The sequence below is a fragment of the Chenopodium quinoa genome, unplaced genomic scaffold, assembly GCF_001683475.1.
Source record: "Chenopodium quinoa cultivar QQ74 unplaced genomic scaffold, ASM168347v1, whole genome shotgun sequence".
NCBI classification, from domain to species: domain Eukaryota; kingdom Viridiplantae; phylum Streptophyta; class Magnoliopsida; order Caryophyllales; family Amaranthaceae; genus Chenopodium; species Chenopodium quinoa.
In genome coordinates this window covers 897,868-923,980 of record NW_018743212.1, presented here as the reverse complement: position 1 = coordinate 923,980, position 26,113 = coordinate 897,868, and the positions used below count along the sequence as shown (strand labels likewise).

General features: G+C 35.0%; 1 long non-coding RNA gene across 1 annotated transcript; it reads left to right on the top strand.

The window, feature by feature from the left end:
* Positions 1-3,773: 3,773 nt before the first annotated feature.
* Positions 3,774-9,612, top strand: LOC110734258. The gene is made up of 6 exons (XR_002513780.1): positions 3,774-4,314; positions 4,640-5,343; positions 6,341-6,404; positions 6,753-6,960; positions 8,533-8,726; positions 9,244-9,612. It is a non-coding gene; the product is annotated as an uncharacterized LOC110734258 (long non-coding RNA).
* The last annotated feature ends 16,501 nt before the right edge of the window (positions 9,613-26,113 follow it).

Below are 26,113 nucleotides of genomic sequence, written 5' to 3'. Positions count from 1 at the left end.
CTTGTTCGTCTCCCAAACAACGGCAACCCAAGTTACCTCTCTCAACACAACAACAAAACCAAATCCCTTGACAAAGTATCCAAACTCCTTCCTCACACAACCATCCAATAAATTATAGCCAAAACAACCAGAAAAACAGGACAACAACCAAGAAAGGCTAAAATAAACCATACATAATTTTAAGAAATAAAGTAAACTCTGAATAACAAGAAGAAAAAACATACTTAAGTAAGACGACCAAATCAGAGAGCCCCTCTCGGACCCAAAATCCGAAACCATAATAGCAAAGAACCTCAAAACCTTAACCCTAACTTCACCGTTTCCGTCACGAACCACTCCTGACGGCAGCGTTAGGTCTAGCCCTCCAGCGCAAGGACCCATGAAACCCTAACCCTAACTTTACCGTTTCCGTCACGATCAAAATTACCAATGACCTTTATGACGGCGGCGTTAGGCTTAGTCCTTAGACCTCTTGTTTCGCCGGCGAAATCCTTTGACCGTGAACCTCCCTCTCAGAGATGGGTAATAAGGGGCTACTCTAGAACGTCTTAGCCGTGGAAAAGGGCACAACAACACCTTCAAGACTGCGATTAAAAGGGGATAAGAGAAGAAAAGAGGGTGACGACTGAGAAGAGAAGAAGAGAAGGGCGGAGCCTCGCCGGCGATCTTCACCGATTAGAGGAAAGGGAAGCAGATAGGGGAGGGCGGAGACTCGCCGGCTTAGAGGGAGCGAAAAAGGAGGAAGCTCGCCGGAGAAACGACTGCGGCGCCGGATCTCCGGCGAGCACCTAGGTTTGCGGGGAGGTGGTTCTGCTGTTAGAGGAGAGAGAAGAGAGCGTAGGTAGTTGAGGTCTTCACTCGTACTGTAACTAACTAAGCACTATAAGTGCGAATCAAGTCATAAACATATTTTTTTTTCTTTTTTTTGTAGATCGTCACTGGGCATTTTGTTTGTTGAATCTACTACAACTATGTTTATTACTCTATATACTCCCTCCGTTAATTTTTATTTGCAACTTTTGTCATTTTAGTCCACTAACCATTATATGCAACTTCTATTTTATTTCTATTTTTAGTACACAAAAACCTTAAAAATTACAAATTTACCCTTAATTAAAAATTCTGATTTTAATAATTTTACTAGTGGGTGGGCCAACTTTCTCTCTCCAAACACTTTAATCACTTTCATTTATTCCCACTAATGTTTGCCCCTTAAATTTTGCCTCGTGAAACCGCAAAACCCCCCAAAGTTGCAAATCTAATCTAATATATATAAATAAAGTAGGCATTTTTGGAAAGCATTCGGCGCGCCACATAAGCAAAGGTATATTTTCGACCAATTAAAAATTAGATTTCTATTTTATTTTGGAATTAAAAAATTCAGTCGCCACCTAGATAAAAGTAATTTAACAATTTTGCCACGTAAGTAAAAACAACGAATATTGATTTATTAGGATTTAATTTATTTAAAAAACTAAAAATTATCTTTTAAAATAATCATCTTTAGATATAGGATTTATATACCTACTATTATAAGATAAATTTTGATAGTGTTTATGATGAGAAATAAAAATTATTCCTTAATTATAATTAAATTAAAATTTGTGATATCTACCATTATAAATTGACAAATCATACGACACAACAAAATTTCGTATCAATACAAAACCAAACCAAGCAAATTTTGTGTCATTAATTTTGCGTCAGTTTTATTAGGTCATAAATGGCTGGGTAATTCTTAGCCTAATTTTTAAAACCCATGTTTAGATGTATATTTGTGATTATTGCTTAAATTGTGTTTATTTAGGATACTTAATGATTATATGTTTATGTTTTGTTTACTGAATTTTGTTTTTATATGCAGATCTAATTTAATTAGAGAATTAAATTCGAGCAAAAATCTTTGGAATATCAAAGTACGAGTTTCTCGCCTGATGATCCTATTGGATGAGGAGGTATTATATCTTTATAAATCGTTTACATTGATTAAATATTTTAATGAACCATTTAGTTTTTATCAATTAATTTTATGATTAAAACAAATTTTTTGTGATTTAGGTAGCTTTATTAAGTCATAAAATTAACTTATTTTTTTATTTTTAATTACAAGGTGATTACGTTCATACCTCAATTAAAATCAACTTTGTTCTACAATTTTGTTCAAAATTGATTGAAGGAAAAGTTTACTCCATTAGATACTTTTCAGTCGTTACAGAAAAGAAGCAATATCGCACGCATTGTCAGCGACAACAAAATAATGATTTAATTTTTCAAAATACTATTGTTTGGGCAATTGGGGACGATGAAAAAATGCATAGATTTAATTTTGTATAATTACAATTATTAGATTAATTTCACATCAATTATTCACTTTCTGGTAAATATTTTAATTATTTTTATAAGACTATAAAGATTAATTTTATATAAATTTCATTTTTGCTAACATGTTCTATTTATCCACTTTTATTAGATGGAAGAGATATGGGTGTGAACAAAGTTGGTGATCCTATCGAAATTTTTTTTTAATACAAATTTTTTTACATCGAAATATTACATCTAATAACTATTATTTTTAATGTTCTTATCAAAATATTTATTAGGGGAATAAATTACATAAAATTATCCTTAACGAACAATAGCACAGTAATCAAAAATATTATCAGTATGATCTGATTACAAAAATTATTTTTATGATCTAACACATTATAAATTCTCCCTTCTTCCCCTTTTTCCATCCTTCCCTACAGATTTTTTTTTCTTTGTAAAATGAGAATTTAGATATTTTGGGTTTAGGGTATAGTAGGATCAATGGTTTCTGATGGTTTCTTTTTTTTTTTTTTTTTTTTTTTTTTTTTTTTTTTTTTTTTCAGTTTGCAGTTAGAAGACGAGGAGATGCTTATGCCCCATTTTGATGTCACAGTATTACTTCTACAATAGGTCAGGTTTGATTGGGTTGGCTAAGTGCTGGAGCTGAGAAGCTTGACTAAAGATGGGTTGTCTTATTTAGAGAAAATTATTGTGAAGAGTTATGAGGTTGGGATTAGTAAGACTGCTACTTTATTGTGTAAGTGTTTGGTTGTTTTGTTTAATTTTTATTTTTGGATGGCCTGGAGAGCAAAGAGTTACAATATAGCTTCAGATTATGTCTCCAATATGAAACTTTTAACAATGGCTAAACTTGAGTGAGCAATTAGCTTAGGTTGTTTGTTGACTTCAGGTTGCAATTAGCTTCAGGTTTGAACTTATGGTTTATCATTATTCTTTTTAAGTAATGAGTTGATTGTAATTGTGTCTACAGCTTTGTTTAATATCCCTTAGGTCATGATTTGCTTTAAGTGTATTTTTAGATGAGTGGAATTACTCTTTGTTTGTTAATTTCAATTTGCTTTGATTGTTCATTTATTTGCAGTACAATATCATGTGACTTTGCCATTTTAGCTTAGGGTTGAGCTATAGATGGAAATTTTAATTTGAATCTAATTCTTTTGATACTTTATAGTTGTACATTGCTTCTACAGTTATCAATTGAACGTGAGGTCCTTTATTCTTTTCAATTTTGTTCTGCTTTCTTATCAAATTATCAAATGTTGATTCCATATGACTGACTTTTTCTGGTTTTTCTCTGTTGTTCTTCTTTGATTATAGTGCGCTCACCTGGAGCTTGATCCATCAAAATAATCTGTGTGGATTAGTAAAGCAAAGCTTGGAGTTGTTGCGCGAGAATTTTGTTCAAGTGTCTTCAGGTATACAGACTATACTCTACAATTTACTACTGAAATCTTATTGAATTGTGTGGGTGCATGTTTATAATATGATCGACTTTTAGGGGCTGAATAAGTAACTCTGGGTTATCCTTTTTATCTCATTGCTAAGTCTATGCTTTGTATGCTCTCTTTGTTTTTATCTGTTACAAATGACAACTCATAAATGCTTTCTTGGCTGGGGTAAGCATAAGTTGCTAATTATTAGCTTGGAGGAAATTGATGCTATTAAATTGAGAATTGAAGGTAATGAGAGTTATTTTCTCAGGAAGAACAGCTTAATGAGAGAAAAGGTGAATTTTATCATATTTTTGGTAATATATTCGTGTCTGAACGTTAGTGCCTATTTTTGAGTTTTTTCCCCCAGATTTATGATGTGGGTTTTTGCTTATTTTCTTTAACTTGTTCTTTTTGCTGTTTATTGACTATTTTTTTCGATTATTCTTGCTTTATATGTGTAGAGATCAACAAGGAAAGATGGGAAGCTTGAATGAAGATTAAAGTGATAAGCAACATTTTCCTCTCTTAACGATCAGTGAAAGAGCAACATCAAGTTAGTTCTAATGCTTGTCTGAGGCCTTGAGTTCTTTGTTTATCTATGTGTAATCCATCACTCATTTATTTTGGTTAATTGAATTTTGGAATTTGGGTTTTTTTTTTTTTTCCTTTCTTATCGTTTTTACCCTATAATTAGAATTTTAATTTGAGTAGTACTTGTCCTGCGATTTTTGATAGCTTAAGTAATCTTGAGATGCACTTTAATTTGATAGCTCAATGGTGTTACGGAGTAAGTGGTTTAACTAGAATGCTAGAAGCAAGCAATATGAAGTATGAATGACCTTTTTGTTCTTATTATTTTCTTTCTTCCCCATTTGCAGGTAACACAATCTGCACTTGACAAAGCAAACTTAACTGCTAAAGATCTTTCTGCAGTAACAGTTACTATTGGTCCTAGATTAAGTTTTTGCTTGTGTGGTAATCTATTTGGTTGACTATTTGTGTGTCTGGTTTTATTTACAAAATAGAAAAATAGCTCACAGTTCTTATAAATTTGAGCAATGGGCATAGAGACCACGTGTGTTAAGCAAAAGCTTGGGAATATGGTTGAGCAGATTAGGAAAGGGAGTGATGACAAAAATCTTTCTATATAAAATTCTTACTTTTCTTTTTCTTCCATAATAGCAAATATTGGTTTAAACGTGAAAATAGTTGTGAATCTCCTAAATTACTCTTTGTTTTCTTTGAAAGTCTATAGCAGTTCATCATTAGTTAACCAAACTAAGGAGCCATTTCCAGTCTAACTAATTAAACCAAACTATAAACCATAACCTCTCTCTTTCCTTAATTTCCATTTTTTTAGCATCTTTAAAAACGAAACAAGATGTTAGTTATCAGAATAATTCATCTCTTAATTTGTTTCATAGTTGCTGTGTAGCAGTTTTGTATTATTTTAGGAATTCCCAACTCTGTAAAAAAGTTGGGCTCGCTCCAAGTTATTTAACTACTTCATGTACCTCCATTCAAGTATACTCTCAATTCTTCATCAAAGCGTCTTCTGAGCTTCATCTCCCCCATCAGACAGGTTTTTGAAATTCTGAGGCAATCTGTCTGTTTTAATCAATCATCAAATTTCAATTTCACAATCTAGGGTTTTTTTTACCTCAACATGCTTTCAATTCGATTTTATTTTTTGTTATTCTGTTTATTTAGGGTTTTAGTGAATTGGGGAAATTATCGTAAGAAAGAAAATAGGGTTGTAAATGGGATATAGATTTAACCACTTGACAAAATAAGATTATTGAATTAAATTAATCATCTTATCTATAATTAGCATGAGATGATATAGGTACCACTGTTGTCGGTTTTATTTACTAGGTTTATTTTTTTTCATCATTTATTTGATTTTGGCTTTAATTGATGAGCTGATTTGATGCTGATTTTTTTTTATTTTTTTTATTTTTTTATTTTTTATATTTCCATTGATGAGATAGGTTAACATTCAGATTAATTTTGTATCTGAATTGAAGTTTGAGTAGAATTGAATTTTGGCATTGAAAGGTTGTGTTGTATGTCCTAGAATAGGGTTTTTTATTTTTTTTATTTTATTTTTATTTTTTTTATACCAAAAAAATTAATAAAATTTCAAGGTTCTGGTGGAATTCGGTTTAATGGAAGGCTGTTATTTGGGAATTGAGCTATGTGAATCAAGCTAATGGGATTATGTGGAAATTTATGCATGACAAGCTGATGCTTGGTTCTTTTTGTTTTAATTTGATTGCTTGATTTATCAGGAAGTTGAGGGGAACAAAAACCCAGTGTAATTAGAAAATTGACGTGGGTGAAATTAGAGCTTGGGTTTCTATAAATTAGGGGTAAGATTAAAAAAAAATTCATGAAAATCTGGAGTTTTGGATGGAAATTGCAACAGGATTCCAGAAAATAAATAGGAAGGTAGGAGGGAGAAAGACCAGGGACAACGAAAAACATCAAAAGCTTAATTGAAACCGAAATTTTAGCTCATTAGGATTTTTTTTGGTGGCTTTAAAGTTCAAAATTTAAGCTTAATTGTTGTTTTGCAGGATCTCGAATTCTCGCAATTCCACCCAACTGGTATCTATGGTCCTGGATGCCTAATCACTGAAGGTTGATTTTACTCGTACAATATATTTGTTCTTTTCGTTCTTTTGTCTAATGATTCTAAATGAACTTTGATTAATCGTAACTAATCTGTAGAAGAAATTTTTGTATTTTATTCCAGAGTATATTCTTTTTTCTTTGATGATACCTTTTGCAGCTGCCTATTTCTGGAATTTTTTCTTTAGAAGTGATCTTTAATTTCCTTCTCAACTAGAATTTGGATAAAATTTAAAAAGAATGAGTAGATAAACATTGGTTATGAGTAGTTGATTTCAATTGTTGTCATCCTTTGCTTTGAGGTAGTTGATTCGTATATATGTAGTAATAAACTGTACATTTTATTTCCTGAATCAGAGATTGATAGAGGACGAGACTGAGAAAGTCAAGGGCTTTTCAGCAGAGACAACAACACCCTTTAGAGAAAGACTTATGATCTTAGGACGTCTAGCGAATGAAGAAGATCTCAGTCTGAGACTCTGAATGTAGTAGAGTCGTAGAGAAGAGCTACAATGCATACAATGAGAAATCTGTCCTGTCAAGCCCTAAGCACGAGTTTTACTCAGTAAGAAAATTTCGTGTTTTCATAACTATAATTTTTTTTTTGAGAGTCTGAGCATTTATATCATATGCTATGAAAATTATGTTTTTTTAATCTCTACAAGTCGTTGGTGGTAGAAGCAAAGTTTAGGAAAAGGGCGTATGCTGTAATCTTCCTTCAATTTCAGTTAATTATTCTGGTTCATACTTTACCATCTAAGGTACTCCTGAATTTAAAAATTATTTGTTAAAGTATTTGTGAATTCAGTCTTTTAGTTGTAGCTGAGCTACTACTTTTGTGGCATCTTTTCCGTTATCATTATGAGATGTTAGTCCATAAAGACAAGGATTGATAGATGTTTGCATTTCCTTCACTGAATTCTACTGAATAAGGATTTGTCACCATAAAAATTGAAAAAATTTCCCTCCTTTTTTTGACGGCTTGACGCTTCTTTTGTTTTCTTAAACTTATTGGTTATAACTATCCTATCTTTGTCTGTAATATGCAGCTCATAATATCTGAGCTTGTCTTGCAACTTCTTTATATATTGAATGTGGAAAAGTGGCTGCTTAAAATAGATTAAAGCTCCCAAAAACATTATATCAGGTAGCTTTTCTCACATTTGTTCAATAAAAAAAAAGGGTAGCTTTTCTCACAAACCTTGAAATAATTTTAGTTTTACATTACACTGTGATATTAGAAGGATATGGTGATTATCAGTGACTACTTGCAAAAAAAATCAAATTTGTGTTTTTCCTATGTTCTTTTACTGTAGTATTACGTTGGACTATGAAATGATACTGATTACTGGAGACTATCAATCACTAAGCTCTTTGTTCTTTCATTCTTGTATCAATTCAAAGGTTCTCAAGATATTAGGCATTACCATTGCAAATCTGTAATGAAGATTAGAAGAGTGCTCATTTTTTTTAAAGATTTTACCGAACAAATTAGTGACTGAATCTCTAATTACTCGACAAAATCTTAACTTATCAAGCCTAGGAATCATCTCAGATAGTAATTTATTTGTTATTGTAATTGTGTTTCTAATGTTTAAATATTTATTGGTTATCTGTTGATGATAACGTTCACATATTGCCTATGTTACTCGGACTAGGGTACCCATGGCCGACACGGGTACGTGTCCAAGTGTCCGACTCAACTATTTTGTGAAAATTTTCTATGATTTCTTGTATAATTGAAACTAACACATTTGAAAATGATCTTAGGATTAATTATGACTCATTTGAGGCTCATTTCTTAGTGTCCATTGGAGCTCATCGATTTAGTTGTTTTGAATAGGTATTTTTATGGACATAAAATCACTGTTTACTAGCTTTTTGTGAAATTTGATGAATATATCTATTTTACCTGACTTGAATATTTGGTTTTTTGAAATTGGGTCGTCTCTCTCTTCTTCCCAAATTTTTCATATTAAGCTATATGATAATGCACCTGATTGATAGTATAAGCTTATGAGTTACAAAGATGAGTAGATAGAAACTCGCATACACTTCTAGCTAATTTTTCCATACATTGGCTACCTTAGCTTTTTCTTTGAGCCTTACTATATTTTATCTTCTTTTCTATTTGCAGGCTTACCTCTACATATGTCAAGCCACAATTCACTTTAGATTCTGGTGCTTGTCGTGTCAGTGTTTATGGTTGGAATGCAGCATGATCCTAGAAAGAGAATTGATTCTATAACAATGTAGTTTCAATTGCATTCTCGTGTTGTATCTTCAAATCTGACAACAAATCATGGAACACTGGACATCCTTGCTAACAAGGTAACACTTTTATATTATTTCAGCAATCAATGTAAAGTATATCTATACTATTTAGCTTCAAATTAGTGCATAGAGGGTTACTAACACTACTAGGGTGAATGTGGTAAGATAGTCTTTACAGTCAATCTTGAATATTATCTGCAGTAAGCCAGTACCACAAAAATTCAGTACAAAAGTCAGCATCCAAACCACTAAAGGCTTGAAGATTATCTGCAGTAAGCCAGTACCACATGAATTTGAAAAAATTGTACATAAAGGACATAATGACAGCAAACTAGGAGTGTATAATCTTTGTCAATATCCTTGTTGGAAACTAGAAAGTGAATTAGTAATCTGGCAGCCAGAAACTTACTGAACTGAATGTAGGGGAGGAAATTCATACATCAAATCTTTGTTATGCTTCCTTTACTTTTTGTAGTTTAAAAATATTTAGCTTATTTTGTGCTAATTTCTCAGTTCACAATACACTGCTTTAGGTCTTGTGATACCGAATGCTTGCTGGTTGATTTGGTGTTAGGTTCTAGCCGAGGACGATGAAAATAACGTCACAGCATTGTACATATGAGGAAAAACAAGAATAGAACTAGGGCAAATAAGTTGATGCAGCTAGAGAAGACTTGGTCAAATCTCGTAAATATGCTCTTGATGACAGGGTTCTTGCTTAGCATGAAAAATCTGTAGCTAGAACCAGAAGGGGCGTGACAAAGCAATGCTAGGACAAACTGAACCCAAGAGATCTATCGTAAAATCTTCGAGGCTGCTTGATGTGTTTAGCTTATTGCAAGCTTACTCGTACCTTTTTTTTCTCTGTGAACTAGCAATATGCTTTTTAAAGACTACATACGTACTGTGGTGTTCATCAAATTTACATGTAACGTGTTCTTTACCTTTTGTTTCATTTTTCTTCATTCTATAAAATTTATTCTCAGAGTGTCTTCGCTAAATTTTCTTAGTATTATTTCCGAAAGTTATGACTTGCTATTGTCTGTCAAGTACTCTACAATGCATTGTTATAGTTACAAATATATTTTTGCTTGGTCAGATTGTTTGAAAATCTCAAGTAATGTCTTACAAAGGTTATGCAGCACTGATCTCTAACATGGTAATTTCTATTTTCAAATGGTTTTGCATGGTTACAATAAACAAGATGGACCTGAAACTATGCGAAACCATTTACATTTGTAGTTCTAAGAGGGAATAGATAAGGCTTTTACACTATTTTCAACCTTTCAAAAATAAGAGTTTATTTTGCTTATAACCGTGTATCACTTACATATGTTGGTAATACAAATTAGTCTTAAACTTATTTAACTATAATCAAGATACTTAAATTAAATCAACATTATCATTTTTATTTTTACAAAACTTTACCATTAATTGAAATACAGAAATTACAATAACTTGGGGTAGCGTGAGCAACAAGCGCGATACCACAACTACTAATCATTAAATATGAGATTTCAATTGTGTTTAGATAACTATACGCTTACTAAGTAGAAGAAGTTTGAATAAGTTTGAAACTAGTTGAATATGTCATCTAACCTTAGTTAATATTAAGATATTTATAATTATAAATGTATATTCATTTATATCGTTATAAACTTAAAATGTAGTAAATTTACTACTCCGTATTAAAAAAAAACTTACGATTTCATAATCTACTATCTCCGATCGGAATTATCTGCAACTTTTACTATTTTTGGCTACCCAGCATTATCTGCAACAATTCATTTTCTTTCCATTTTTAGTAACTTTTTTCCTATAAAATGACATTTTTTCCCTTACTTAACATTTTAGAAAACAGATTAAGAGTTTAATTAAACTACCTTTTAAAACTAATCTAACATCATTAGCATTAACTTAAAAAAAAAAATCAGAAAATCATACTAATTATCCTACTCTACCCACTCCATGTACTCATCCCCTCAACCACCTTCATTGAATGTTCATCAGATATGATGAACTTCAAACCCTAATCTCTCCTTCACACTTCACTCAGCCTCCTCTTTCTCTCGTTCGTTTTCTCTTTCCTCCCTTTTGTAGTCCCTCAGTTCGCACCTCTTCCGCATCTCTCATGGATTTAGCGCCTCTTCTCCCTTGCTCTTTTCGCAACTGATGATGAAATTGAGCAAGGTTTAATTCTAGCCTTCTTGGATGCCTTTGAATTTGGGTCGTCGTCGTGGCCTGGATTGTTGTACAATTCCGGCAAAGGCCGTGATTGCCTGAGTACCAAATCGGTCGCCGCGCTCAGTTTAGTGGTTGATCTAGGGCTTCTAACAGCTCTTATCAAACCCCCTTGTCGGTTCCGGCGAGGGTGAAGTGGGTGGGTTAAATTCATGTTTTCTCGGGGAAAAAAAAAAAACAACGGTCGAGGTGACAGAGGGTCTGACACCACGAACGGTGGTGTTAGGGTTAGGGTTAGGGTTCTAGCAAGGATCTACGACCAGAACGGAGGAATTAGGGTTCGGTTCTAGGTCTGGGTTTAGTCCTCCTTCCCTGAACAAACCCAGATCTACGGCCAAACCCCCCTCTTGTCCATAGGGTTGCTTTAACTCAATTACGAAGAATTCGTGGACCTCCAAACAAAATAACGTGCGATGATGGATTCGACGAGGAGTCCCCCTCTGACTTGCTGCTTAAACGAAATGGATTGGGTAACTGTTTTTAGTTTAGGAAAAATTCATGGTAATAATCCCACCTTTGGGATTTATTTAAATAATCCCATCTTTACCCCCCGATCTTTTTTAATGGTCCCAACCGGTCAAGTAACCAGTTCTAATAAGTTACCTGACATGTGGCGACCCGTGATTGGTCAAAAAATAAATAGAAAAACAGAAATAAAAAAAAGAAAAAAAGAACAAAAAATAAAAATCTTTTTATTTCCTCTTTCCTTTTTCCTTTTCCCCTGCCCTTACCCTATTTCCTCCCCCTCACGGCCTCACTTCCATGAATTCCGACACACTCCCAGCCACCCCAGCCACTGTAATACCCCGAATTTTAGGAAAATATTTTAATAATTTCTTGAATTATTTAATTTGGAGCCAAAATGAATTTTAAATATTGGCGCCAAATATAAGCATTTAATCATTTGAATAATTAATTATTTTCGGATTTCTAAATTAATAATATTGGTTTAATTACCTTTTAAAGGTCAATCCATATTTTATTCAATATGTATGTTATTATTTTAGAAATTATTAAAGATAATACCTAATATACATTATGATTTACAACAAATTTTAGTTTTGATATTATCTAAAATATTTATATATTTATAAAAACTTGATTTAAATATCAAATTCAACTATTTTATCCATTTAAATATGATTTTCGTTTTTAATAATTAAAAAAAAAGACAGATTTAAATATGATTTTCGTTTTTAATATTAATTATGATTATTTTGTGATTTCTATCTTATTCTTTATCTAACCATTAAACCCTCTCCATCATCTTATTTTATCCCTATCTTCCTTCTTCTAATCCTCCAATCAAATGAACTTCTATCCAATTTTTCTACTCATCTTTTACACCCAACTATTAATCTAGACTTAATTTGGTTCAAGCTCTTTAACAACCCCAAAACTTATCATGTTTTCTATTAATCATAACATATATTAATCTCAAACCCTTAATCCTCCTCAATTACTCACACCAAATCAGAAATTTCTTCTCCTTTAGTTCCCTTGAAACCCACGTACTCTTCCTCTTCCAAGTTCTTTGCTTCTTTTCCTAGCTTTCACTCGTACAAACACCGACCTTGCTTCCTCTTATGCGTACAACAACCAAAGCCGAACCCGCCACCACTGTCGCCCTCTTTCCTCCACCTACTGCTGCTGTCGTAAGTTGCTGCCGCAAGATAGGTGTTCCTTAGTTGCTCTTTGTTTCCCTCCTTGCCGTACATGCATCGTAATAAAAAAAGTTAAAAAAAAAAAAAAAAAAAAAAAACCGTCCATCTTATTTCATACTATTACGTACTGTACTATGTTCTTTTGGTTAAAGTACTATGTTCCTTATTGCTAATACTTTACTCTCTTATTATAACTATGAAATTATTATAAATTATTGTGTTGAAATTAAAACAAAGTTATTATTGTTTTTAAAGTAATACAAGTTTGATGGTTTGGTAATTCATGCACAAGTAGAATGGTGTTTATGGTTTTGTGTTATTTTGTTAACCTTATATTGATTAAGGTTATTTTATTGTGTAGGAGGATTCCCTTGATCGTGGTCAAGTGTAGTAGTCGTAGCTTAATTGTTCTCGTGATCAAGGTACGTATAGGTGGCTTGGTCCTTGATACAAGTTTGAATGCATGTTTTGGTAAAGGTTTATTGTAATGATTATTCGAATAAATGATGAATATGAAAGATTGAAGTTAATGGTTTTCATGTTGAGTTAAAATATAAATTTTACGATTTAAAGGTTTGATCTTTAAAAGTGTAGTTTAACTTAATAAAAGTTGTTTATGGATCACCGGATTTCAAGATATTGAATTAAAAGAATTAATTTAAACTTGTAACTCGTTATGGTCCTAAGTATCTATTATTTTAATTGTCCCTTTACTCGGGACTGGTTAAGTAAGACCGTGAACTTTGTATGATCTGGTCTTTCCTCGAGTATAGTTTAACTTGCTTGGGGGGGGGTGCACACTTAGGTGAGGAAAATTGATTTTGGAAATTCATCTTAAATTGGAAATCTATTGGTGTGGAAAGTTTCTATTAATGGATGTTACTACTTTTGGATGGTTTAAATTTTAGAAAGTCCAATTTTGGAAAGTGACTTATAGCAAGTTTTAATTGGAATAATTGTTTCAAAAGCATGTTTGTCTAATAAAAGCATTTATATGCCTTGCACTTATATGTACTTAGCGTTTTTGCTAATCCGGTTTCTTTTTGTTTTGGTTTGCCCTGTTTACCATTATTGGTAAGCAGTTTTGATTTCAGGCGTGGACTTGATCGTGCGCATACTTAAGTCGGGATTGAGATCACCTAGTTAGGAATTTACTCACTCATGAGTCAGACTTGCTTATTTATTTGGAGTATTATCGAATTATATATTACGATTTTATAATATTAATAAAAGTCAGTTATATTCCGCTGCGATTTTTAGTAGTTAAATAAGCCTTACGTTTTCACGTGGCGGTAATACGCCCAAGTCTATCTCTACGATATTTTATACGTATAAATATAGTATTTATGTAGAGGGAGATTCGGAGGTGTTACATCCACCTTTACCGCCCTTCCCCAACCACCCTGTTGCCCTTCCCAACTTCCGTAGCCACCCCATTCACCAACCACGACCACCCACCCTCATTCTTCACCTTCACCCACGAAATCGAGACGGTCGTACTTGTTGACATACACATCGCCATAAAATAGTGAAAATGATGGCAAACAAACTATTGGACGGTAGAGAAGATCAGAGGGAGGGACAGAAAATTTTCTTCATATTTCGAAATTCCTGGTTTTCGGGATTTTAATTGGGGGTTTGGGGTTTGATTTGGGGAATTTTGATTTGGGGGCTTGGGGATTGATTTGGGGATTTTAAACTCGATATCATCTGAGCTTTTTTCCTTCATCTCTTTGCTAAGTGTTTCAGGTTTCTAGGGTTTCGATGTGGGTGGATTGTTGTTGCTGGTTGATGGCGAGGTGGAGAGAGAGCAGCAACAAGGGTTTGGAGCGATAATGAGGATGCTGCTGTCTTGAGGTTGTGCGTGAGAAGGTGTGGCTGATTGGTGGTTGTTTGTTGCAGGTTGGTGCTTGATTGGTTGCGCAGGGTGGAGGTGCGCGGGCTGAGAGAGGAGGTGCGGTGTTTTGTGTGGTGGCTGCATTGGTTGGAGTTGCGAGGATTTCCGAGTGTTGGCCGAAAAGAGAGGGAAAGGGGACTAGTTGGCCGGAAAAGGGGAATTAAGGTTGCCGAAATCCATGGGGGACTTGGTTGTGGCTTAGGGGAAGGTGGGTCATGGGTGGTTACGTTACTGATTAAAAAATTACCTGAATAACATTTTGGACAAATCAAATTGTGACATGTGTAAAATAAACTTAATAAAAAAATTTACCTCTTCAACCGGTTGCTGGTCACCCGGGACCATTCTGAGCGGATTAGGTATAAAGGTGGGAATATTAAAAAAAAAAAAAAAAAAAAAACACTCAAAAGGTGGGATTGTTCCCATCAAATTTTCCAATAAAATAAGAATGGTATTTGGTGTAAGGGTTTACCGTTTACAAAAGTGAAATCTAGTTCGTTCATTAGCAGGTCGGGTCAATTTCTACATACTATGAAATTATGAATTTAGAATATGGGTTAATTAAGTTTGGGTTGATAACATGCTGGGTCAATATTTGTTTAGGTGAACTTGGGTCACGGGTCTTTGTAAGTCAGGTCATATCAGGTTTTTTTGGGTCCAATAAGTTTTGGGTTCTTTACGGGCTGGTGTAGTCAGGTCAACATTTTTCATTTTTCGGGTTTACATGGGTCATTGGAATTTTGGGTCGACGGACAGGTCAGGTTCAGTTCTTTATATGATGAACTTCAAACCCTAATCTCTTCTTCACACTTCACTCAACCTCCTCTTTCTCTCGTTTGTTTTCTATTTCCTCCCTTTTGCAGTCCCTCAGTTCGCACCTCTTCCGCATCTCTCATGGATTTAACGCCTCTTTACCTTGCTCTTTTCGCAACTGATGATAAAATTGAGCAAGGTTTAATTCTAGCCTTCTTGGATGCCTTTGAATCTGGGTCGTCGTCGTGGCCTGGATTGTTGTACAATTCCGGCAAAGGTCGTGATTGCCTGAGTCCCAAATCGGTCGCCGCGCTCGGTTTAGTGGTTAGATCTAGGGCTTCTAACAACTCTTATCAAATCCCCTTGTCGGTTCCGGCGAGGGTGAAGTGGGTCGGTTAAATTCATGTTTTCTCGGGGAAAAAAAAAACAACGGTCGAGGTGACAGAGGGTCTGACACCATGAACGGTGGTGTTAGGGTTAGGGTTCCAGCAAGGAACTACGGCCAGAACGGAGGAATTAGGGTTAGGTTCTAGGTCTGGGTTTAGTCGTCCTTCCCTGAACAAACCCAGATCTACGGCCAAACCCCCTCTTGTTCGTAGGGTTGCTTTAACTCAATAACGAAGAATTCGTGGACCTCCAAACAAAATAATGTGCGATGATGAATTCGACGAGGAGTCCCCCTCTGACTTGCTGCTTAAACGAAATGGATTAGGTAACTGTTTTTATGAAACCCCAATTCAGTTTAGGAAAAATTCATGGGAATAATCCCACCTTTGGGGCGTTTTTTTTTAAATAATCCCACCTTTGGGATTTATTTAAATAATCCCATCTTTACCCCCCGATCTTTTTTAATGGTCCCAACCAGTCAAGTAACCAGTTATAATAAGTTACCTGACACGTGGCGACCTGTGATTGGTCAGAAAAAAATAAAAAAAAAAACAGAAAAAAAATAACAAAAAATAAAAATATTTTCCACTTTCCTCTTTCCTTTTCCCCTGCCCTTACCCTCTTTCCTCCCCCTCACGGCCTCACCTCCATGAATTCCGACACACTCCCAGCCACCCCATCCACCTTTACCGCCCTTCCCCAACCACCCTGTTGCCCTTCCTAACTTCCGTAGCCACCCCATTTACCAACCATGACCACCCACCCTCATTCTTCACCTTCACCCACAAAATCGAGACGGCCGTACTTGTCGACATACACATCGCCGTAAAATAGTGAAAATGACGGCAAACAAACTATCGGATGGTAGAGAAGATCAGAGGGAGGGATAGAAAATTTTCTTCGTATTTCAAAATTCCTGGTTTTCGGGATTTTAATTGGGAGTTTGGGGTTTAATTTGGGGAATTTTGATTTGGGGGTTTGGGGATTGATTTGGGGATTTTAAACTCGATATCATTTGAGCTTTTTTCCTTCATCTCTTTGCTAAGTGTTTCGGGTTTCTAGGGTTTCGATGTGGGTGGAATGTTGTTGCTAGCTGATGGCGAGGTGGAGAGAGAGCGGCAGCAAAGGTTTGGAGCAATAATGGGGTTGCTGCTATCTTGAGGTTGTGCGTGAGAAGGTGTGGCTGATTGGTGGTTGTTTGTTGTAGGTTGGTGCTTGATTGGTTGCGTAGGGTGGAGGTGCGCAGGCTGGGAAAGGAGGTGCGGTGTTTTGTGTGGTGGCTGCATTGGTTGGAGTTGCGAGGATTTTCGAGTGTTGGCCGGAAAGAGAGGGAAGGAGGACTAGTTGGCCGGAAAAGGGGAATTGAGGTTGTCGGAATCCATGGGAGGCTTGGTTGTGGCTTAGGGGAAGGTGGGTCATGGGTGGTTACGTTACTGATTTCCTCCTTTTTGTTTTGTTAAAAAAAATTGAAAAAAAATTACCTAAAGAACTTTTTGGACAAATCAAATTGTGACACGTGTAAAATAAACTTTAAAAAAAAAATACCTCTTCAACCGGTTACTGGTCATCCGGGACCATCTCTAAGCGGATTGGGTATAAAGGTGGGATTATTAAAAACAAACGCTCAAAAGGTGGGACTATTCCCATCAATTTTTCCAATAAAATAAGAATGGTATTTGGTGTAAGGGTTTACCGTTTACAAAAGTGAAATTTAGTTTGTTCATTAGCAGGTCGGGTTAATTTCTACATACTATGAAATTATGAATTTAGGATATGGGTTAATTAAGTTTGGGTTGATAACATGCCGGGTCAATATTTGTTTAGGTGAACTTGGGCCACGGGTCTTTGTAAGTCAGGTCATATTAGGTTTTTTTTGGGTCCAATAAGTTTTGGGTTCTTTACGGGCTGGTGCAGATTAGGTCAACATTTTTTATTTTTCGGGTTTATATGGGTTATTGGAATTTTGGGTCGACGGACAGGTCAGGTTCAGTTCTTTATATGTCTGGTCACATCTAAGGGTGAACAAACCGAGTACCCAATCAAAATTTTAGGACCCGGACCCGAAATTGGTTGGAACCGAATCCTAAAATTCGGAATCGGAATTGAAATTGGTTCAACCAGATCCTAAAATTTAGGAATTGGAATTGGAACCATCGGGTACTGGTTCCGGTTCCGGGTACCCACTTATGTATGTAATTGTTAAAATATAATACAAATTATAATACTTATTTTAGTTAGGTTCTTTTTAACGTTTAATACTTATATTTATATATGCATTAAGCTATTTGTATTTATGTTAGGTATTAATAATACTATTTTATTTTACAGATGAGATACATTCAACATATTTTTATTATTTAATATTTATTTAGTTTAGCATATATTTGGTAACCAGGTACCCAACCGGTTCCGGTTCCAAAAATTGAAATTGGTTATAACCGGGTCCTTAATTTATTACCCGGAATTGGAACCACCGGATTTCGGGTATCCGATTTCAATTCCGGATACCCGGAATTTTTGCTCACCCCTAGTCACATTGGGTGTCTACTAAGGCAAAAAATAATTTCAGTAAAAATAATATTATTTTTACTTCACCTTTAAAAAATAATATTCAGTAAAAATAATTTCAGTTTAGTAAAAATCCGTAAATATAAAGAAGAAATATAATAGAGATTCAGTAAAATTAATTTCAATTCACTAAAAATAAGTTCAGGTCAGCAAAAATAATTTCAGTTCAGTAAAAATCAGTAAATATAAAGTAAAAATATAATAGAGATTAAGTAAAAATAATTTCAATTCAGCAAATATAGTTTAATTCAGTAAAAATAATTTAACTTGACTAAAAATAATTTCACTTCAGCGAAAGGAGGCTAAGAGGTCCCACAAATCGGAGCTCCAGCTTTGCTTGCGTTCTTCAGCGGCGCTCGCCGGACGTATCATTCATCCTGCTCCTAACTGCCGTTACTAAGTCACAATCTGGAAGCTTCCATTACTAAGTGCCGCTCAGCAAAAAATTTAGGTTTGTAGGCTTTCTTCCTCATTACCTCCATTTATATCCGTTTTTTTAGTTGTTTAATTTACTCACCAAATTTCTTATGGATTCTTGATTTCTTACAATTAGGGTTTATACTAAGATGAGCATGAGCGAGAACGTAGCATCATCATCTCAAAGATCAGCAAAGAGACCGAGGATTCTTGAGTTTGGGTAATACACTATTCTTCTCTTTTACTTTATACTGAGTACCATTAGATCTATGATTATTTATGTATTTATTGTTAGCACATTTTCAATGATGATTATAACGAATTAATAGTGTTGTTTGAATTTATTTATTATGTTGTTTGAATTTTGTTATTAACATTTTCATTATTTATTTATCAGGGGCAATTCTGGCTTTTGGTTCATATGGGATGGTCTTCCTTACAGTGAGACCATTCCTCAACTTCCCCTGAGACAAAATCCAGGTTATTACTAATTACTTTTTGCAGGTTTAATTGCATTATTATTTAGTTCTATGAAATATTAATGTTAGTCGTTATTTCGTAATTAAAGTGCATAATCCTCAAGTATTGGACCCATTTTTTATTATTAACTAGTTGTTGGAGCGCGTGCCCCCCTAATTTAATCTTCGTGGCTGTGATCGTATTTCGTAGTTTGGGGTGTTATTAACATGCTGATTAGGGGAGCCTAATTTAATGTATTGTTAAAAGAGCTTGATGTATTGTCAAAAGGTAAGTGGTTGGAATTATTGGCTCATTAGCTGATTCGAGGTTTGTTACTTGATTATTTTACATTGCTATGCTCTTTGGTTGATTTATTCTTCTATTTTGGAATTAGTCAGTCTGATGTCATCACTATATATATACGCGTATATATCTACATATATATACGTATAACTATACGTATATATACGTGTGTCTATACGTATATATATACGTGTATATATGTATGTGTGTGTGTATATATATATATATATATTGAAAGCAGTGCTCTGCCATTGAAAGTCTGTCTAATTATTAGTTACATCAAATGTGGTTTACGAGCTTGGAATGTTTTATTCGTTGCTATTTATAGGTTTCTGACTTTGCTTAGTAATCTCTTGCTTCTAGTTGATTAGCTATTAGTATATTGGCTAGCTAGTTGACCTTGCTTAGTAATCTCTTGATTCTGATCCCTTTCGTCTTGAAGTACTCCCTTCATTTGGTGGTGTTTATTCTAATAAAATTAGGACTCCAGAAGAATTTTAATGCCTGTAAATTTATTGTATAACTGTATAGACTCACTATATTTCTCCGGGAAGTAATTATGAGTCGACTAAACAATGCATTAAGTATTTATGTATATCTGATGAGAGTTGAGAAAGTAATTCGAAACCATGTATATAATAACTAACCATTCCATTTATAACAAGACTTGTGACTAACTTGCTGCTAAATGAGAAAAAAGTATGAATTTAGTTATAGGGAGTTGGGTTCCCAAGATTCTCAACTATATAACGTACGAGTATGTATTAGACTCTAATGTGTTGATATGTGATGGGAACAATAAAGTTTAGAGCATGTCTTAGACTCTAATGTGCTGATTTGATTATTTAATCTACCTTTAGTAAGAGTAGATGCTATTATATAATCTTGGGATAGACTTGCACTATTAAAAAATTGCAGAAAGCATTAATGTTAAACCTTTATTCTGTCTTTACAAGATCTGCTGATTTGTAGTTTTTGGATTTACCTGCATTTAGGTACATATATGAGGCATGTGGGCTAACCCTCTTCTCACCCCCTCCCCTTCCTGTATTTCTTCCCTGTTCTCAATATTCTCATTTTTTTTCCTGCTTTTTCAACGTGTCCCTTCTCAGTGTGGACATGGTCCTTTCTGCAGATATATTAGTAGGATATACAGTGCCGGGATTCTGAGATTCTTTGAGGCTACCAATGACACATTCTAATTATTCCGACATACAACTACAAACAAGAACTCTCTAAATTAATGTAGCTGTAAAAATTCTCTAATTGATGGTGATAATGGAGTCTGCAAATGCATGCCCGTTTTAGTTTTTACTCTATTGTAAATGTGCAGGATCAATTTACATTAATAGAAAATAGAAAATAAAGTGGGCATAAGCATAACCCTGATATAGCTTAAAAATATTCTTCCCGCCACTCATTCTTGGAAATGGTTTTTAACACTACTGTTTATTTTCTCACCTAGGTTTCTTTTATCTTATGTTTAAAGAGGTGCCCAAGGACACTTAACTCAGCTGCCTATCTTTAGTCTAAGCCCACCTAGGTGAGTGCTCCCTTTTCCCCTATGAGGCTATGAGCTTTTCATCTTGCAACCTCAAGATCAAAAAGTGGGTGCATTCCCCAATGCCCCTCCTTGTTGCTGCTCTCATTTTTGTCCACAAATGGGGTTGTGAACATGGCTTAGAGGAGTGTTGAAATCACTACTCTTTATTGTCTGTCCCCATATAGGGAATGTTCACTTGTTGACTTTACCTAATTCTTGATCCTAATTACTAGCTCCATTCTTTGAAGATCTATGTAATGAACCGACTTAGCTGAGGGGTATTATAGGTAGCTTAGTATGTTGGTAGTCATCAAATGTAGTACATAAGGGAAATTATGCAAGGAATCAAGAGATGCCTCATGGGCTATAAAGAAGACAGACCATCTAGAATCATCTTAGAAATTGTAAATAAATAGGGAGAGGGAAGGAAGGGAGGATAGGCAGAAAATTGTATTAGGGAAACCTAGAGAGAGTTATGGCCTCAAGCCATTGTTAGAGAGTGATATCCTCAAGCTATTTAGAGAGTGATAGCCTCAAGCTATTAACCCTATCATTTTGTAACCCTTCCACCATTCTCAATCAATATTAAAGCTTCCATCTTTAGTAGTTCCTTATATTCAATCAATCTTCAGAAAATCAGATTATATAGTTAACTCAAACAATCAATCTTTTCTCTTTATTTGACTGTTATTAGCGTGAGAATTATCAGTCTATTACAATTTACCCACTTATTATAGACGCACGGATTTAGGCAAGAGAGGAGAGAGTACAACTTTCGGGGAACAAGTTTATTCATGAAGGGGAAAGAGAGTGTAGGTTTTAAATATATGATAAGAAAACAATAATTATATATGTATTTGTCTTAGTTTATTTGCTTAGAATCATTAGGGCTTCTTTGGTATCACTGTAGTTTACAGGTTTTTGGTTTCCAAAGTCAAATGACATATTTCATAAAACGAATAAAAATTAGTGAATCTAATTAGAATCATCATGATTTTGAATACTGACAACAAAAAAGAGCAAGCCACCTTTTCTGGTTTCTTGTTTTTAGTTTATATATATAAAAAAAAAAAAAAAAATCAACAAAAAAGAAAGACTAAAACAAACAGACCCTTAATTATTTCAATGGCTGTAGGTTTGTTGTTTTGTTTCCTTGTGGTTAGTTACTACACATACATTCTTAAGGGAATGCTGAAATTATGCATTGGAGGTGGTTATCTTAGATCTGTGAACAATGACAGACCTTGATGTCAAATTTACTTGCTGCCTCACCTGTCTTGATCCTTCAAGTTAGTTTTGGCATTTACTATGTCAAAAGACATGGTTAAGTTGTTTATGAAGTAATTTGAGATTGTGGTGGATTAGTAGGTTAGCTGAGATCCATCTGAATTAGCAAGCTATTTTCCTATAGGTAATATGTTGTTGATTATGCATGATAGCAATTTTCATTTAGTAATTATTTAAAATTGTATCAATTAAGCTGTTATGATATTCAACTAACAATGTAAACATTTCAAACTAATACTTATTTAGCAATGATTTTATTTGCTTAAACAGTATCATGTGCTTTTACGGCAACAACCCGTCAAGTGGAATATGATATGAGAATTCGATGGGCTCAAGCAGAACCCCCTTCTAAACTTGATCCGGGTCCTCTTCTTGATCATGATGAGTGGGAAAGGAGACTCAAAGAGAAATTTCCAAACCATGTTGGTTTGTGGAAACCAAAGGAGCTTCTGGATCAAATTTTGCATGAGGATCTTGAAAATCCAGATAGAGAAGATAGGGTAGGATGCCCCTATGTACGTGGCCTTATCCATGAAACACATGCAAGTGTAGTGGTACCTTCTGGACATTTGAATATGGATGAAGTGAGGAAGATACTTTCCTATCGAATTCCAATCATTGCTGTAATTGATCTCCTAAGTGGTTATCCAGATTATGCTGAAAAGCCATATACAGGGTTGGATGAATACGATAATCCGAAACAAATAGTTTTACAAAGGGTTCCGGGTCGTCGCACTCATGCTGTAGTGTTGGTTGGGATTTATGAAGCAGGAGCTGACAATCTATATGGGCTTAAACCAGATACTTACTGGATTTACCAAAATTCACCCCCCAAGAAACCTCCTACTACGAAGCCGGAAAGACCTAGTCTCCTTGGCGATGGCTTTAATATACTGCACCAAAGGGTGGTACTTGAATTGTATTACTCTGTCACCTTTCCACCAAGTGTTTTGGCACGCTCTGGTGAAATTGAGAAATTACAACGTCGACACAACACCATTCGCCAACGCAGAAGAGAAGAAAAGGAGGTATATTTGGCTCATCGAGGTCCTCAATAGCCGTGACTCCGTGAGGAAAGTTTATATTCCTTCTCTACTCATGTGTATTGATTTGAGATCGTGTAGCCTTGAAACTTTGGAAGTGTGCTTAAATTTTGATGTTACCTGTGAGTTTGGCTGTCTTTTTTGAGGTATTATAACTCTGGGGAGTTGATTGAAAATGTCTCCTCGGCTGATTTTGGTGACTTTGTTGCAATGTGCGAGCCTGTGCTGGGTGCTTGATGTCTGTGCAGATGGTTTTACAGTGTTGCTGTGACTTAACCTTGTGCAGTTATTACAGGCTTACATTTTTCCGTGATTTAAGCTGTGTAGTATGTTGCTGGTTGCCTGTTTTGCTATGCCTTTAATTTTTTTTGCAGGCACTGTGATAATACTAATTAGTGAACTAGTAGTGTTGAATTTTCATATCTACATACTGTTGGAGAAAATTCTTTTGTGTACATGATCGCCTTATGGCGTTTTGATCTTAATCAATCTACAAATGCTCATATCAACTGTTTGGTTTATATGCATCTTTAGAGCTGAGCGTATTAATAATTGATACATTGCTACATTTAAGTAACACCACCAGACAAATATTCCTTCAAATTTTCTTGTTTGTGGGATGAATATTTTTCTTAAATGTTACTCCATGTTATTGTTAGTAATTTAGAGTGTATGTGGGAGAGCCCTCTCCAAGGGGTGCCGCGCCCGCGGTGGCTTGGGAGAGCCCTCTTCCAGCCCGCGGCCAGCCTTTTCTAGAGTTCAGAAGGGCGAAATACATTTCACCTGTCCGTGCCTGCGGCCCAGATTGCCGCGCCCAGATTCTTTTCCTTTGTTACAGTCTCAAATACTGGTTATTATAGAAGCAGAAATCACAGAACAATTATGTCGATTACTTGCAAGGTTGGACTTGAAAGCAGAGTTGTAAAAACCACAGTAATAAAAACCATAGCTCGGCTTGATCAAAGTCTAAAGGAATTGCTCGTAAGCATAAGCCAAAATGTACGCGGTAATACATGTAAATGTGTTGTAGGTTTGGGTGTTGAGAAAGAGTTTAGACCATCCTCTAGTGCTGATGTTGTCAGATGTAGTCTTCTGAGTTTTTGAAAGAGTTGCAATACTGAAGCTTTGTTATGGCACCAGTTGTCTGATCATCCAGCTGCTGCAGCTGAAAACAGCGCCTTGCTCACTGTCCAACTTTTTCCAACTCCGAGGGTTATCCTTCGTGGGTGTTGGGATCAGGCACTGTCTCGAGGCGTTGGAGAGGGATTACGGGATCAAGTGTAGGAACGCTGTTGATTTAAGCCAGTTGGCCTCGACTATTAAGGAGAAGAAGTGTATAAAGGGTATGGTCTCCTGGATTTAGTGAAAGAGCTGTGTTTTTCTGATGTGAAGAAGCATTTGATGCATAGTTTTACAGCTGCAGCTCTGAGTAATTGGGGTGTTACCACATTATCCCTGAAACAGATTGAAGCTGCCACTTCAGATGCTTCCATATGCTTTTATTTAGGCAATGACTTGTTCAGAGGGTACATAGGTTCTACTCCATTTGAAAACTGATTACGTGACCTATTCAGATTGTTTACAAGTATTATGTATTATTAAGATTGTAACTTAATTTGATATCATTTGATTATACTTCTTCAAAGTTCAGATGACTTTGATTATGTTCTTTTATTAGGCTATGAGTTGTGTGGAGGTTATACGGCTTCTTCGTAGTTTTATTTCTTATATTATCTGTAATATGAAGCATAGAACATAAACACGAATGAAATACAAAATCTCAAAAAAACATTTTGTTCAGCGCGAATAATGCATAAACTTTGCATTACAAAAGTGTACCACTTAAAAGAGAGGCCAAATTTTAAATACTTCCTTTGTTTCATATTAAATGTATTACTCGTATTTTGTAAAACACGGACCTTTAGACAAATTTTGGAGAGAGATAGAGAGAATATATTTACTAAAATAAAAAGTGATGCATCTAATTTGAAACTTCGTCATTTAGAAAATTATGCATCTAAAACGAAACAAAGAAAGTAGAAAAGGCATGAAACAATGTAAAATCATGTTATTAACTGAATTGACAAAAAGTCCCACATCGGTCAGATACAAAAAAAATACTGTGTTATAAACCAAGACAAGCAGACAATAGGATACAGCCTTACTTGAACAAGATCTGTTCTATAGGATCATATCGTACCTTTGTAACCTTGAGTTCTAAGGAGACAGAAAACCAAGTCTAGTGGATGAATTATGATTGTTCGATCACAACGTGATTAACGACAACCACTGATCTTCGAATCACTGGTGCAGTAGAGGACCGTTCTCCAGTTCCTTGTATGTTTTATCCAATGTATATCTATCTTTTCTTTTGGGTAACAAAAATGGAGTTTCAAATGGTTTGAAAAAACAATAGCATCACGTAGAAGAATTTAAGAACGCCTAAATCCTTCATATAGAAGCATTTGCACAAATATGCTTTGAAACGAACAATAGCATCATGAGAAGAACTTGCAATAATCAAGTCGTCTACATAGACAAGCACATGCAATGAGACACCACCCTGAACATAACTGAATAGAGAATAATCAGCATAAGATGGTTTAAAACCAAAGTGTCGCAAAACGCTCGATAGCTTAGCGAACCATTGACACGGAGCCTGTTTCACACCATAAAGAGACTTTCTCAACTTACAAACTTTCCTCAGAACTGGATTACCATAGCCCGGCGGAAAATGCATATAAACCTCCTCATCCAAATCACCTTGAAGAAAAGCATTATGAACATTCATCTGATGCAATTCCCATTTCAAAGAAACAACAACAGGAAGAAAAAGACGTACCGTACCCATCTTAGCAACAGAAGCAAATGTTTCATTATAA